Below are 13,730 nucleotides of genomic sequence, written 5' to 3'. Positions count from 1 at the left end.
TTACATAAATGTGTAAATGCATGAATAAAGTTCTGTAAAGGTATACTGTGGGAATTGTGAATTATGATACTCTGGAGAGAAAGAGGGAGAAGGTAAAATGCCCTCTAGAAGGTGCAAAAACTGGCCGCATGGGAATCACTCCAGCCAGTGGGTCACACCAACACTCCCAGAAGCTAGCTCACTGTCTGAGCTACTATACAGCCACTGTCATGAAGATGTTTTAGAATAAGGTGTAGGTGGAGATGGAGAGAAGTGGCTGGTACTAAGTTCTGAATACCACACAGTATTCTGATGCTATGTCTACCTTCATAATGTTTGAGTTTTAACAACAAATATGCATACCTTTTGAGTTTATGAACAACTAGAAAGCAGAAATTAAAATTATAAAAGAAAATTCCCCATTAGCATTATTAACAAAAGATATTACTTACATGAAAGGCTGTTTAAATTTGTAACAAGATATCTATTATTTTCCCACTGAAAATATAGTCAATCAGTGATTAACCAGCATAGTAGTAAGAGCTCAAAATTTAGCTCTATAGTAGCTCTGTATGGAATAATAGCTAAGTAAGAGTGGAACTGTTTTGCAGCCGTACTTAAAAAAGTCTTGTAAGATATTTCCTAGTAGACCAATTACATTAAATCTGCTATTCACCACAGTGAATATCTTCAAGAGATAAAACATTTAGGCTTTGTTATTGTTGGTTAAGTTCAGGCCGTGGAGGTTTTCTCTTTCCATGAACACTTGGCTCATGACAATGACCAAGCCCTGGAAAGCTACTTCTAGGCAGCCATCTATAGTCTTCTTATAATATCTTTTTATGTACACTAATATATCATCATCCTTGCTTATTAAAAATGTAATTATGTTAATTATTTTCTTTTATATAAACTTAGCTCAATAGTTTCTCCTTTCTAAAATTAGAATATAACAAAATAATTTTGAACTCAAATTCCTGTTCTTTGTTCTTTACATGATTTTGGTTTATTTTATTAAAGGGAAACCTTTAGCCACTCAACTTCACCCTATCACAGTGCCTCACATTGTCATAAAAGAAATGGTTTTTCAGCCCCCATTCCCTAACACAGAACAGTATGAGAACAAACACTTGTGGTTCCTCCCTCTACCTTGCCATTTCTCCCTTGGATAGAGAAATAGCTTGCCTGTTTGGTAAATTTAGTGAGAATCTGGCATTCACTGGTGATAGTTTCCTCTATTGGAGGACATAATTGGTGTTGAAGATCTTGTTCATGAATAGCCCTGCATCTTGTCTATTTCTTTTTCTCTTGGAGTGGTCCATCATCAGTGGAATATGTTTTCCTCCTCCAGCTCTTCTATGCCCATTCCTGCCATTCTCTACTTTCTCCACCTTATGTTGGGGGAGATCGAATCCCAATGAGAAGAGGTCTTCATATCTAATATTTTCAGAATAATTCTGATCTTTAGGGTTGGTTCTAAATTTTTCAATAACCCATAGGAGAAGATGTATATGAAATTAGAATTCTTCTTTAAATGCCAGAATTGTATATCCAAGTGTCTAATATATATCTTCTTTTGGATATTTAAAAGTGACTTCAAAACTGGTAAATCTAAACTTAACCCATAATCTCCTCCTCAGAGTGAAAATCAATAAGCAATACACTTGTTCTCCTTTAGGCATTTTCTAACTCAGTGGATAATACTGCTTTCTCTCTGGTTGCATGAGTCAGAAATTACAAGTCTTCTCTGACCTCTTTTCTCCTTCATTTCATATATCCAATTCATCACTAAATCTTTTATTTTTCCTCTTAAACAAACCTCAAGCCAGCCACTTTTCTCCATCACTACCACAACACCTTATTCTAAAACACCTTCAGGACAGTGGCCATAGTAGCTCAAATGGTGGTCTGGCTCTTAGGAGTGTGGTTGTGACTCACTGGCTGGGGTGAATCCCATGGAGCCAAGAAGGGAAAGAGTCATTGGCCCAGCCATGATACACAACATGAAACTGGACAATTAAGGACTTATAAATTGAACAAAGACAACAATTGGAGGTTAAAAGAATTACCAAAGAATATGAATGGTTTGTATGCCAAAATATTAGATAATCTAGATTAAATAAATAAATTCCTAGAAACATACACGCTATTAAGCCCGAATCATGAAGAAAAAGAAAATTTGAACAGAAGTATGACTAGTAAGGAGATTGAATCAATAATCAGTATTCTCCTAACAAAGAAAAACCAAGCACTAGATGTCTTCACTGGTGCGTTACCATACATTTAAAGAAGAATTAACACCACTTCTTTTCAAACGCTTCCAGAAACTGAAGAGGAGGGAACACTTACAAACTCATTATATGAGGCTAACATTATCCTGATAACAAAACCAGACAAAGACACTGTAAGAAAACTACAGATCAATATCCCTGATGAACATTGGTGCAGAAATTCTCGACAAAATATTAGCAAACTGAATTCAATGGTGTAGGTAAAGGATTGTACACTGCAATAATTTGGTTTGTTTGTCCCCTCCAAATCTCAGGTTGAAATTTAATCCCCAATGTTGGAGGTGAATCCTAGTTAGGAGGTCTTTGGGTCGTGGGGGTGGATTATTCGTGAATGGCTTAATGCCATCTTTGTGGTAATGAGTGAATTCTTGCTCTGCTAGTTCCCACAAGAGCTGATTGCTAAAAAGAACCTGATACCTCTTTCTCCTCTCTCTCTTGCCTTTCTGGCCACGTGAGCTCTGTACATGCTGGCTTCCCTTCACCTTTTTCTATGAGTGAAAGCAGCCTTAACCCCTCATCAGAAACAGCTGCTGGCACTATGCTTCTTACACAGCCTGCCAAACCCTGAGCCAAATTTTCCTTGTAAATTAACCTAGCCTCAAATATTCCTTTATAGCAACACAAATGGACTAAGAGATATACCATGACCAATTAGAATTTATCCCTGGAATGGCACAATACTTCAATATACAAAAATCAAACAATGTAATCCACCACATGAATGTAATGATAGACAAAAATTTACTGATCATCTCAATTGTTATGGAAAATGTACTTGACAAGATTCAACATGATTTTATTAAAAATAAAAAACTATGCAGTAAACTAGGAATGAAAGCAAACTACCTCAACATAATAAAGTTCATATATAAAAAGCCTATAGCCAATGTTATACTTACTGGTAGAAGACTGAAGATTTTTCCTCCAAGATCAGAAAGAAGGCAAGAATGCCCACTTTTGCCACTTCTGTTTAACATAGTGCCGGAAGGTCTAACCAGAGCAATTGGGCAAGAAAAAGAAATCAAAGGCAACCAATTGGAAAGGAAAAAGTAAAATTATCTCTGTTCACTGATATGATTTTGCATGTAGAAAACCCTAAAGATTCCACCAAAAAGAAACTGTTAGAACTAATAAATGAAATCAACTCAGTGGCAGGATAAAAATCAACATGCAAAAATTAGTTGTGTTTCTATGCATAAACAAAGAACAACCTGAAAAGGAAATTTTAAAAATTCTGTTTACAATAGCATCAAAAAAAAAAAAAAAAAGAACAAAAAAAAAACACTTACGACAAAACCTAACAGTGAGGTGAAAGACTTGACTTGCATGCCAAAAGCCACAAAATGTTGCTGAAAGAAATTAAAGAGGACACAAATAAATGGAAAGACAGCTCATGTTCATGGATTGGAATATTTGAAATGGTTGAGAAGTCAATACTACCAAAAGTAATCCACAAGTTTAGTGTAATCTCTGTCAAAATCCCAATGGTATTATTTGCATAAATAGAAAAATCTATCCTGAAATTCATTTGAGATTGAAGGGACCTAAATAGACAAAGCAGTATTGAAAAGAAAAAAGTTGGAGATCTCACACTTCCTGCTTTCACAACTTATTACAAAGCTATGGTAATCAAAACAGTATGGTTCTATTTAGCATAAGACAGATATGTAAGCCAACAGAATCAAATAGAGAGTCCAGAAATAAACAGTTGAATATGTAGTCAAATGATTTTAGACCAGCATGCCAGGATGATTCAATGAGGAAAAGACAGTCTTTTCAGCAAATGGTTCTGAAAAAATTGAATATTCACATGCAAAAGAATGAACTTGGATCCTTACATTATATCATATATCAAAATTCAAAATGGATCAAAGGGCCTAAATGGAAGAGATAAAAACATAAAATTCTTCGAAGGAAGTATAGTGGAAAACTTTATGAGATTGGATTTGGCAATTATTTCTTGTGTATGACATGAAAATTTCAGGATACAAAAGAAAAAATTGATAAATTGTACTGTATTATTCTTTATAACTTCTGTGCATCAAAGGACACTGTTAACAGAGTGAAAATGTAACCTACAGAATGAGAGAAAATATTTGCAAATCATATATCTGACAAGGGGTAAATATCAAAAATACACAAAGTGCTCCTATTCCTCAACATAAAAAAAAAACAACTCAATTAAAAACTGAGCAGAGGAACTGAAGACATTTCTTCAAAGAAGATACACAAGTAGCCAATAAGCATATGAAAATGCTCAGCATTTCACTAATAATTAGTGAAATGCAGATCAAAACCACAGTGACATACCACCTAATACATCTTCATCTCTCACCTGAACTACTGCCTCATTGCTTTATAATCTATCTACTAATTGTTCAGTGAGTTCACCACATTATAACAAGAGGCATCTTTCCCACACAGATGATGGCATTCTATTACTTTTTCACAAAAACAAAACTCCTAGCACAGCCTATAACAGGGCTCAACAAACTTTCTCTAAAAATGATAAATATATTAGGTTGTGGTGAGCCTTATGCTCTCTGTTGCAACTGTTCAACACAGCTATCATAATAAAAAAGCATCCAGAGGCAATAAGCAAACAAATAGTTTTTATTAAGCAATGAAAATGGCTCTTAGCAGAGAGGGGAGCTGGAGAGGGGATAGGATGGGCAGGTCGTCTTCCCCTGAAGTCAGGTAATCTCTTCCATAGTTCAGCTGTCTCTTCCCTGAAGTTTGGCCATCTATTCCCCAAATTCCAGTTTTCTCCATGAAGTCCAGCAATCTCCCCTTTTGTTTATTGAGTCTGGAGTCTTTATAGGCACAGGATGGGGATGGGGTGGACCATAGGTAGTTTTAGAAAAGACAACATTCTATTGGTAAAAGGGCATTATTCAGAAAAAATCAGTTAGGAGAGGGTGAGCAAATAGGAATAGAAGTTCTCACTTTTGGCCACTTTTTTTTTTTTTTTTTTTTTTGGCTTAAGGCTTGGGTTTCTCTGGTCACACACCCCTGTCTGACTAGAATTTCTCTTCCTCCTACCTCTATTAACATATTGTAAACAAGAAGCTACAGCTAAAGGCTAGATGGATTATAAGTTAATCATTTGGGTGCCATAAAATGATATGAGCAATATTATGCTGACTTTTGGTATAAAGTAGATAATACAAATATGTGTGTATATATATATAACTGATGGTGTCTATATGGATATTTAAGTGTGTCAAATGCCTTTAGAGATGATTATATAAGTTATCATCTAATATTTATTAATATTATCCTAATAATGAAGCACTTTTGCATTCCAAGAATAAACCAAATCTGATTGGGATATATTAATGATGTAAGATTCTACTTGCTAATATTTTATTTAAGATGTTGACATCAATATTAATGTGTTATCCTATAATTTATTTTTTCAATTATTAATTTTAAAAATTATTAATCTTGTTTCTCAAAACAAATTTGGACATTTGTATTTCTTTCTTATGCTCTGAAACTATTTAAGTACCACTGGTATTTTCTGTTCATTAAGGTTGGTAAAATTTTTCTGTAAGCATTGTTTTTGCTGCATCTTATAAATTCTGGCATATAATATCTTAATTATTATTGTTTTTAGCAATGCTGAAATTTTGTTTGTACTTCCCTTTTAACTCAACGATCATTTAATAGAAATGCTTATTTCCAAGTGGAAATTAATTGATCCTTTCTAATTAGTTGAACTGTGTTCAGGGAATGTTATTTGCATTGTCTATTCTTTGGAATGTAATGAGATCTTTTATGTGATCTAATAGAAGACAAATTTGGATGAATGTTTTCGTAAATACTTAAAAATCAGATATATTTGTTATTATTGAGGTAACTATTTTATCTTTATTATAAATTGTAGACTTCTTAAGCATTCTAGTGTTTTCTTCTTAATATTGTTAAATTATTTTTAAGTGGAATTATACCTTGCAGTGTTATCAATCTAGTAGTGTTATCAACAAGGTGACATTTTGCTATGTTTTCCTGGAAATATATTGTTCATCCTTTCATTTTAAACTTTCTGAATTACGTTTTTAAAACCATACTTCACATTACAATGTGGAGTTTTGTTTCTGTTTTGTGAACCAATCTAAATATCTGCCTTTAATAAGTTAAAAACAAGTCCATTTATATATTGTTATAACTTACATATTTTAACTGGGTTCTACCATTTTATATTATATTTACTATAAACATATATATGATACGTTTCTTTTGCTCCCTTTTGGCAGTTCTGGTATTTTGGAAGATTTTCATTTTCTTTCTTTTCTTTATGTTTTGAAGTTTTTTATTTTTTTCTTTAGGTCACATTTCCAAAAAGGACTTGTCTAACCTAGCTGGGACATTCTATGCCATGACTCTCAATCATTTATTCCTTTTACATTTTGTCATATTATAATAAGTATCTGAAGTTTTCTCATTGGTTATTCATTTAATAATTTATTGGTTCTGGCTGGGAGAGATGGCTCATGCTTATAATCCCAGCACTTTGGGAGGTCGAGGTAGGTGGATCATGAAGTTAGGAGTTCAAGACCAGCCTGGCCAGCATAGTGAAACCCCATTTCTACTGAAAATACAAAATCTTAGCTGGGCATAGTGGTGGGCACGTAATTCCAGCCACTTGGGATACTGAGGCAGGAGAATTGCTTGAACCTGCGAGGCAGAGGTTGCAGTAAGCAGAGATCGTGCCACTGCACTCCAGCCTGAGCAATAGTACGAGATTCCATCTCCAAAACAAAAAAGAAAGAAAGAAAAATTTTTGGTTTCTTTCTACTATAAATTTCTTTTTATCAGAACTTCTCTCTCTCTCTCTTTCTCACTCACTCTTGCTCTGACTCTTTCTTCATGGTATAATTAGAACTTGCAACAGTACACATTGGGTAACAGAAGATAATCAATAAATATTATGTCTGTTAATTGAAACTACTTTTTAAATGTCTTTCAGCATACTTTTCCTAGTAGTGCCTCACTCATTTTAGGCACTCAGTAAGGATTTGTTACCACTAAATTGAAACTGTGAAGACTATAGCCTTATGTAAAATGTAAAATATGATTATGATAATGATAGCTAATACTCATGGAGAATTTACTGTATGCAAGGCACTGCTCTAAGCCCTGCACTTATTAACTCATTAATCCTCACAATAACTGAGTCACAGAGTGGTTAAGTAACTTTTCCAAAGTCTCCGAGCTGGTAGATTTGTTGGTATTAGAAGGGGTAAAGGCTATAACGATACTGAAGATGAGAAATGTCAGAAATAATGTCATCTTAAAAGTAGAAGATTAATACTACACTAATACATTTTTGTTACTATTGTATCTTATGTATAATTCTTATCTCCTGTAGTATATTTTAAGCTTTCTTGGAAGCAGGCATTTTTAAAGTCCTCATAGAGCATAGAAGGGTGCTAAGTTAATAGTAACCCCCAGAAAAGTAGCTTATATTTTCATGGCACTTACTATATGCCAGACTTAGTGCTTTAAATATATTAGCTCATTTAATTCTTACAAGAGTAGGTACTATTATTTTTCCCATTTTACACATGATAAGTTAAAGCACAAAGAGACTGAATAACTTTCCTGAGGTTACACAGCTTGTAAATGATAAAAGCAGAATTTGAAGCCAGCCAATCTGGTCCAATGTCAGTGTTTTAAATCATTATGCTGTGCCACTGACTGAGTGTTTGTGACTGATTAAAGACTCCAGTGATATATATTTCATGACAGGTTTATATGATTCTAGGCATGATTTCTCCACAGGTTTATCTATCTAAGTCCCAGGTTTATACTTTTAGATAAGCCACATAAAAACAAATTTGAGGTGTTAGTGAATCATACTAGGTGCATTAGGAGGTACATTTACAAACATTTACAAGTCTCAGAGACTATGATTTATCTTTAGATAACATTGATCATTTAAGTAAGGTCAAATTTTAGATTAATTTTGAGAATCATAGCAACGCTTTGCACTTATTCAATATTGTTCTTTAACCATTCTTCTCCAGATACAACGTAGGCAGGGTATTACTAAAAACGACCACAAATTTGGAAATGTTAATATTTTGAAAGCATACTTGCCAAAATAAACATCCCAAATTAGATATAGCTATTTTACTAAACAACATTATGATTCCTCTTCAGAAGTATTATTGTTTAAACCACTACAAATTTCTTTTGTTTCCTATAGAATATTAATTTCATATTTCAGAAAAAGAAAATAAGAGATGATTAAGTGCAAATCTCAAGGCAAAACTTGTGATTTTGCCCATATTCATGACCACAGCTATATTAAGAAACAACAACAACAAAAAATGTTTTCCAAAGAAACAGAAGCAAGTGTTTAAAACAATAACCACAATTACACACTACTGTTGAATCAAGCACATTTATAATGGGGCAAAAATACATTATAACCACCAAAACACATATTTCATTGTTTCTGACTTACTGGATCACCACAAATATATCTAGTAATATGGCATTGGATTCACATAAGAAACTAGTACTAATCTTTAAAATTAAATGAAAAGATTATTTTCTTATCTATAGATATATAGATTGCACATGTAGCATTATACACAGTATTTATATATACATACAATAAGTGTAGTATTTCAGATCAATAGCATTTTACATATTTTATATGTAGTTTTTGCATAGAAGTATATAAAAATCATAGAGTATAACATAGAAGAATATAAAAACTTGTTACTAGAGAAAAAGAAAAATACTTTGTAATGATAAAAAGGGTTAAAGATAGTTAAAAACCAGAAGGAAATTAACCTTTTACATCTTTGAATGCTACAAATGCAGAATAACTTTTTTCTCTTGTTTCTAATGTTTCCTTAATTTCTAGTATCAGCTGGTATAACGTTTAAATCATTACACAGTGTTACAAAATTCTGCTACAAAAAATCAGATAAATAATTATTTATTTGAGAAGATTAGCAATTTGAAATAACAAACATCTCCTAAATAACCTGAAAACTATAACCCATATAATTCCAAGTTTAGTATTTGATTTGGCATGAAATAAGTTTCAGCACCCCAGTAACATAAATAATAAATTCATAGTAGCTGTATTGAAACACTTTTATAAAATTCAAAAAATTACATCAAATAATGTTCTACAATGGCACACTAAAGGAATACAGGAGTATCATATTATTTCTATAAGTTGACATAATAACTAATAATAACAGGTTAACAATACTGCCCTATCATATATAAGCAATGTACACACAAATTTATAATAACTAGTCCAAACAACATAACTTAACCTTATAGAAAATAACTATATCTGTCTGAATGGGAGAAGAATAATAAAAAGTAAAGGGTCCTACCTTCTCAAAGACTAAAACCCAAAAGTATTTTCCATGTTTAATTAAAATCTTTTGGTAGATAACCGACCTTCCCTACTGGGTTAAATCCAATCACAACTTTCTAGGCCAACAATTAACAGATGCTGACATCTTCATTCAAGAACAGCCAGGAAAGGTGTATACATTCCAAGAAGAAATTGTAAAGATATAAATCAATTTGTAGAAGGTAATATCATTATCCATTCTACGCTTCTTATTCTCGTCAGAGAGGAGAAGGGCTTTCTTCTGGGTTGTCTCCGTCAATTCTCCTTCTTAACTTCATAGGAAATCAAGGCTTAAAGTTCTTTGGCTTTTAAATAAACATATGTCTTCATAGGCGGGGAGGAGGCCCAACTAGCAATTTCAAATCATTTCCTTACCATTCTCAGAAGTTCCACTTTGGCCAGACTCATTCAAGAGAATGACAAATTTCTATCTTTAACAAATTTCATTTTAGGACAGTTCTTTCGGGGCAGGGAAAACAAGATAAAAGAAAAAATAACTGCAAGTGGAACTGATATTTGGACAAGAAAGGAAAGAAGTATTGGGATTTAAATGGAACATTTCCAGGAACAAGAGCACAAGCACACTTTCTCATCCTCTTCTTGCTCTTCAGTCTGATGTGGTGATCCATATGGGACACCCACTTCCCAGTTAGTCGATTCTAGCCATGCGCTTCCATCCTCTGAATAAGGGCCTGGGTTTCTAGTCTCTGCATATGGAGGTGGTCCTCTCATTTCAATGTGTGGACCTTCATAGGATGGACTAGGATACATTTTATCTCCTTCACTATGTCTGATTTGGGGACCACTGAGTTGAGGTGTAAGAGTTTGCATTGCAAAAGAAAGACAAAATATCCTGAAGATAATTTCATCCTCATGAGAGACTTTTTGGGCTCCCTACAAATTCTTCCTGAAATAGCTGATGCTGACTCACTTGCTCTGGGAACACATTTATTGTGGCCAAATTTTTCACGGCACTTGATTGTGAGATCTTAGATTAGTAATGTTGCTTGGCAACACAACAGCATCCCTAGACTTTTTCAGTTTGACTTACCTAAATTCAAGTTTCAAACTTTCAGGAAGAGCACAGATGGTTTTAAGATTTAGCATTTTACATTTATAGGAAAGAATATATATATATTTAATTCAAATTTATGCTCCTAGCACAAGAAACTCCAAGTTTTTCTGCTAAGCAATTCCATTTATATCTATGTTGAATGTCCTTGCCATTTCCTGCAGTCTACATCCCAGCTGTTCTCGTCACTACCCACAGTCAAAAACTCTCTCCTCATATGCATTTTTAGTTATTATTTCTGCTCCAGAAAGGAATGTGCAATAATCCAAGTAATGTCTTCATATTCACACCGTAACATGATAAAAGAAGGAAAGAATAAAGGAAAGAAGGAAGGAAGGGAGGAGAAAGACAAGAAGGAAGGAAGGGAGGGAAAGAGACGGGAAGAGATAGAGAAGGAGGAAGTTTGCATCTAAACTTCTATTCAAGAAATTGCTTTTTTAAAATGTGGCCAATACTACTTTTAAAATAATTTATATAGAGAGTAAACATCTCGAAGATTTTGCTTTTCTTATATAGAAAGTAAATATCTCTAAGAAATTGCTTTTCTTCATGTGGCAAATACTACTTTTGGAAGAATTTATATAGAGAGTAAATATCTCTAAGATTCAAACACAGTGTCATAAGGGTAGAGTGGACATTTATTCATAATTTAACATATCAATAACTGCAAACAATTTTCAACAAAAGTATGTATTTATTAATGCGAGTTATTGAAAACATTTAAAACATTGGAAATGTGTCAGCATGTGTATAACAAGGGCAGTAAAGCAAAATTTAGAAATAGTGTGATCATAAATAATTTTTATTTTATTCTTTTTATAAATTTTCCACAATAAATACACACAACTTCTGTAACATGAAAAATAAGCCAGTGTAAGATGCTTTTATAAATGTTGTGCAGTAGAGTAAGTCGATGATCAGTTTCATTCTGTGCTGATTATTAAGCTATTCCGTGTCATCTGCTATCCTACCCTTTTGGCTTAGTTTTCTGACACTGAGGTCACTACTCTGCAAATAATCTTGCTCCCTTCTAGCTGCTTTCCTGTTAAAGTCTATCAGTGAAGGCGCTAAGGGAAATTTAAAGACAGAAATAAGAGAAGGAACATGGTCTTCCTATTTGCTTGTTGTTTCTGTAGGTTTTGTCCCAGCAGTGCCCCGGCTTCCTTCAGCACTCCCAGAGCAACGCTTCCCATACCCCATTGGCAGTACTAGCATGAAGCAAGTATCCTTTCTTCAGAGATCTGATTCCCAGCTACCGTTTCCATTTATTGAGTCACATCTAAAGCTGCCAAATTTGAGTGGAGACCAGAGCAAGTGAAGGCTCTCCAGCAAGTGCAGACTGCAGTGCAAGCTACACTTCCCCTTGAAGATCAGCAGCAGTTCCTAAGGTCTTAAGTATCTGTGGTATACAGGGGCACCACATGGAATCTTTTGCAAGCCCTCATAGAAGGATTACAATGCAGACCTCTAGGGTTTGGGAGCAAATCTATGTCTTCAACATATTCGCTTCTTTTTTTGAGAAACAGTTACTGGAATGCTTTTGATCTTTGTAGAGCCTGAAAGCCCGACCAAAGAACATCAAAATAACTGTGCAATCTGAGCTGCCCCTCATAAACTGGGTGTTATATGGTCCGCCAATCTGTAAGTTTGGTAAGCAATTAATCATCAAGTGGACATGCTTGCTCGAGATGCACATGAGAAGGTGGTTCAATGCCTCAATTTGTCCTTCACGTCCTTTGAGACCTACTCCATCTTCATTGTCTTCTCTCACTCAATCCAAGGGAATTCCTTATAACTGAGAAAGAAAACCTTGAGATTAGTGTACAGATGGTTAGATCCCAAGGAAGGAATGTACACATAGACACCAAAAACTCCATTAAACTGGAAGTTAAAACTGTAGCCTGGACCCCTTGGGCTCATGCCATTGAGCCAAGGAGGTTGTTGTATGGAGAAGAGCAATTGATGTTCATATTTACCAAAGGGAACCTGAGTAGCTTCCAAACAGCGAGGGAGGCAGAGGGCACACTGACTGGATTCTCTGAGCACCTATTAACACTTTATGTCCAGGCCAGGTATGGCGGCTCATGCCTGTAATCCCAGAACTTTGGGAGGCCAAGATGGGCGGATCACTTGAGCTCAGGAGTTCAAGACCAGCCTTAGCAACATGGTGAAACCCTGCTTCTACCAAAAACAAAACAACAACAAAAAAATGCAAAAATTAGCTGGGCTTAGTGGCATGCACCTGTAGTCCCAGCTACTCGGGAGGCTGAGGTGGGAGGATTGCTTGAGCCCTGGAGGTCGAGGCTGCAGTGAGCCAAGATCGTGCCACTGCACTTAGAAAACTAAGCAACTACACAAAAGCCCGTTACTGAGGATTCAGATCCTTCAGAAACAAAAGTTTAGATAAGCCCACTGGTAAAGAAATCTAGTCAGCTGAGGACAAGGTGGGCATGGTATAGACGTCAAAAGAAGAAAGTTAGGAATGTTAACCATGCTCCCGTGATTAGTTTCAGAAATGAGGACAAGAGCAGTTATATAAACTTTCTGCCTTTCTTGTTACTTACAGGTATATTTGTAGTAATACAAATTCGCTAATTTATATTTATTTTCTTTCTCTTTTTCTCTCCTTATTTTACATATAACTCATTGGATCATGGCACTTTTACACTTTAGACTTTATATTACCAATTTCCAGGTGGGACTGTGACAGAATTTGAGGAGTAATGAACATCACTGAGAAACTGATACCATGACTTTTTCTGGAAATTGTTACTGTGGTTGGGACTTTATGACTCTCTCTTTCAGAGAGAGGAGAGAGCAAAGGATGGATAGTTGCTTCATCTTTCTAGACAATAGCATAGCTTTTGCTTTATGGAAATTCAAAAATTAATAGAAAGGTGTATAGATGTAGAATGGTCAAAGGAGTGAACTATGTTTATTAAACTAGTTTTTCTCAGTTCCAAACTCTTCATTCTATGCTCAGCGGAGACTCTGC

This window comes from Piliocolobus tephrosceles, chromosome 14 (assembly GCF_002776525.5).
Source record: "Piliocolobus tephrosceles isolate RC106 chromosome 14, ASM277652v3, whole genome shotgun sequence".
In the NCBI taxonomy this organism is placed as follows: Eukaryota; Metazoa; Chordata; class Mammalia; order Primates; family Cercopithecidae; genus Piliocolobus; species Piliocolobus tephrosceles.
The sequence above is the reverse complement of the archived record's forward strand: the minus strand, read 5'-3'. Positions refer to the sequence as shown.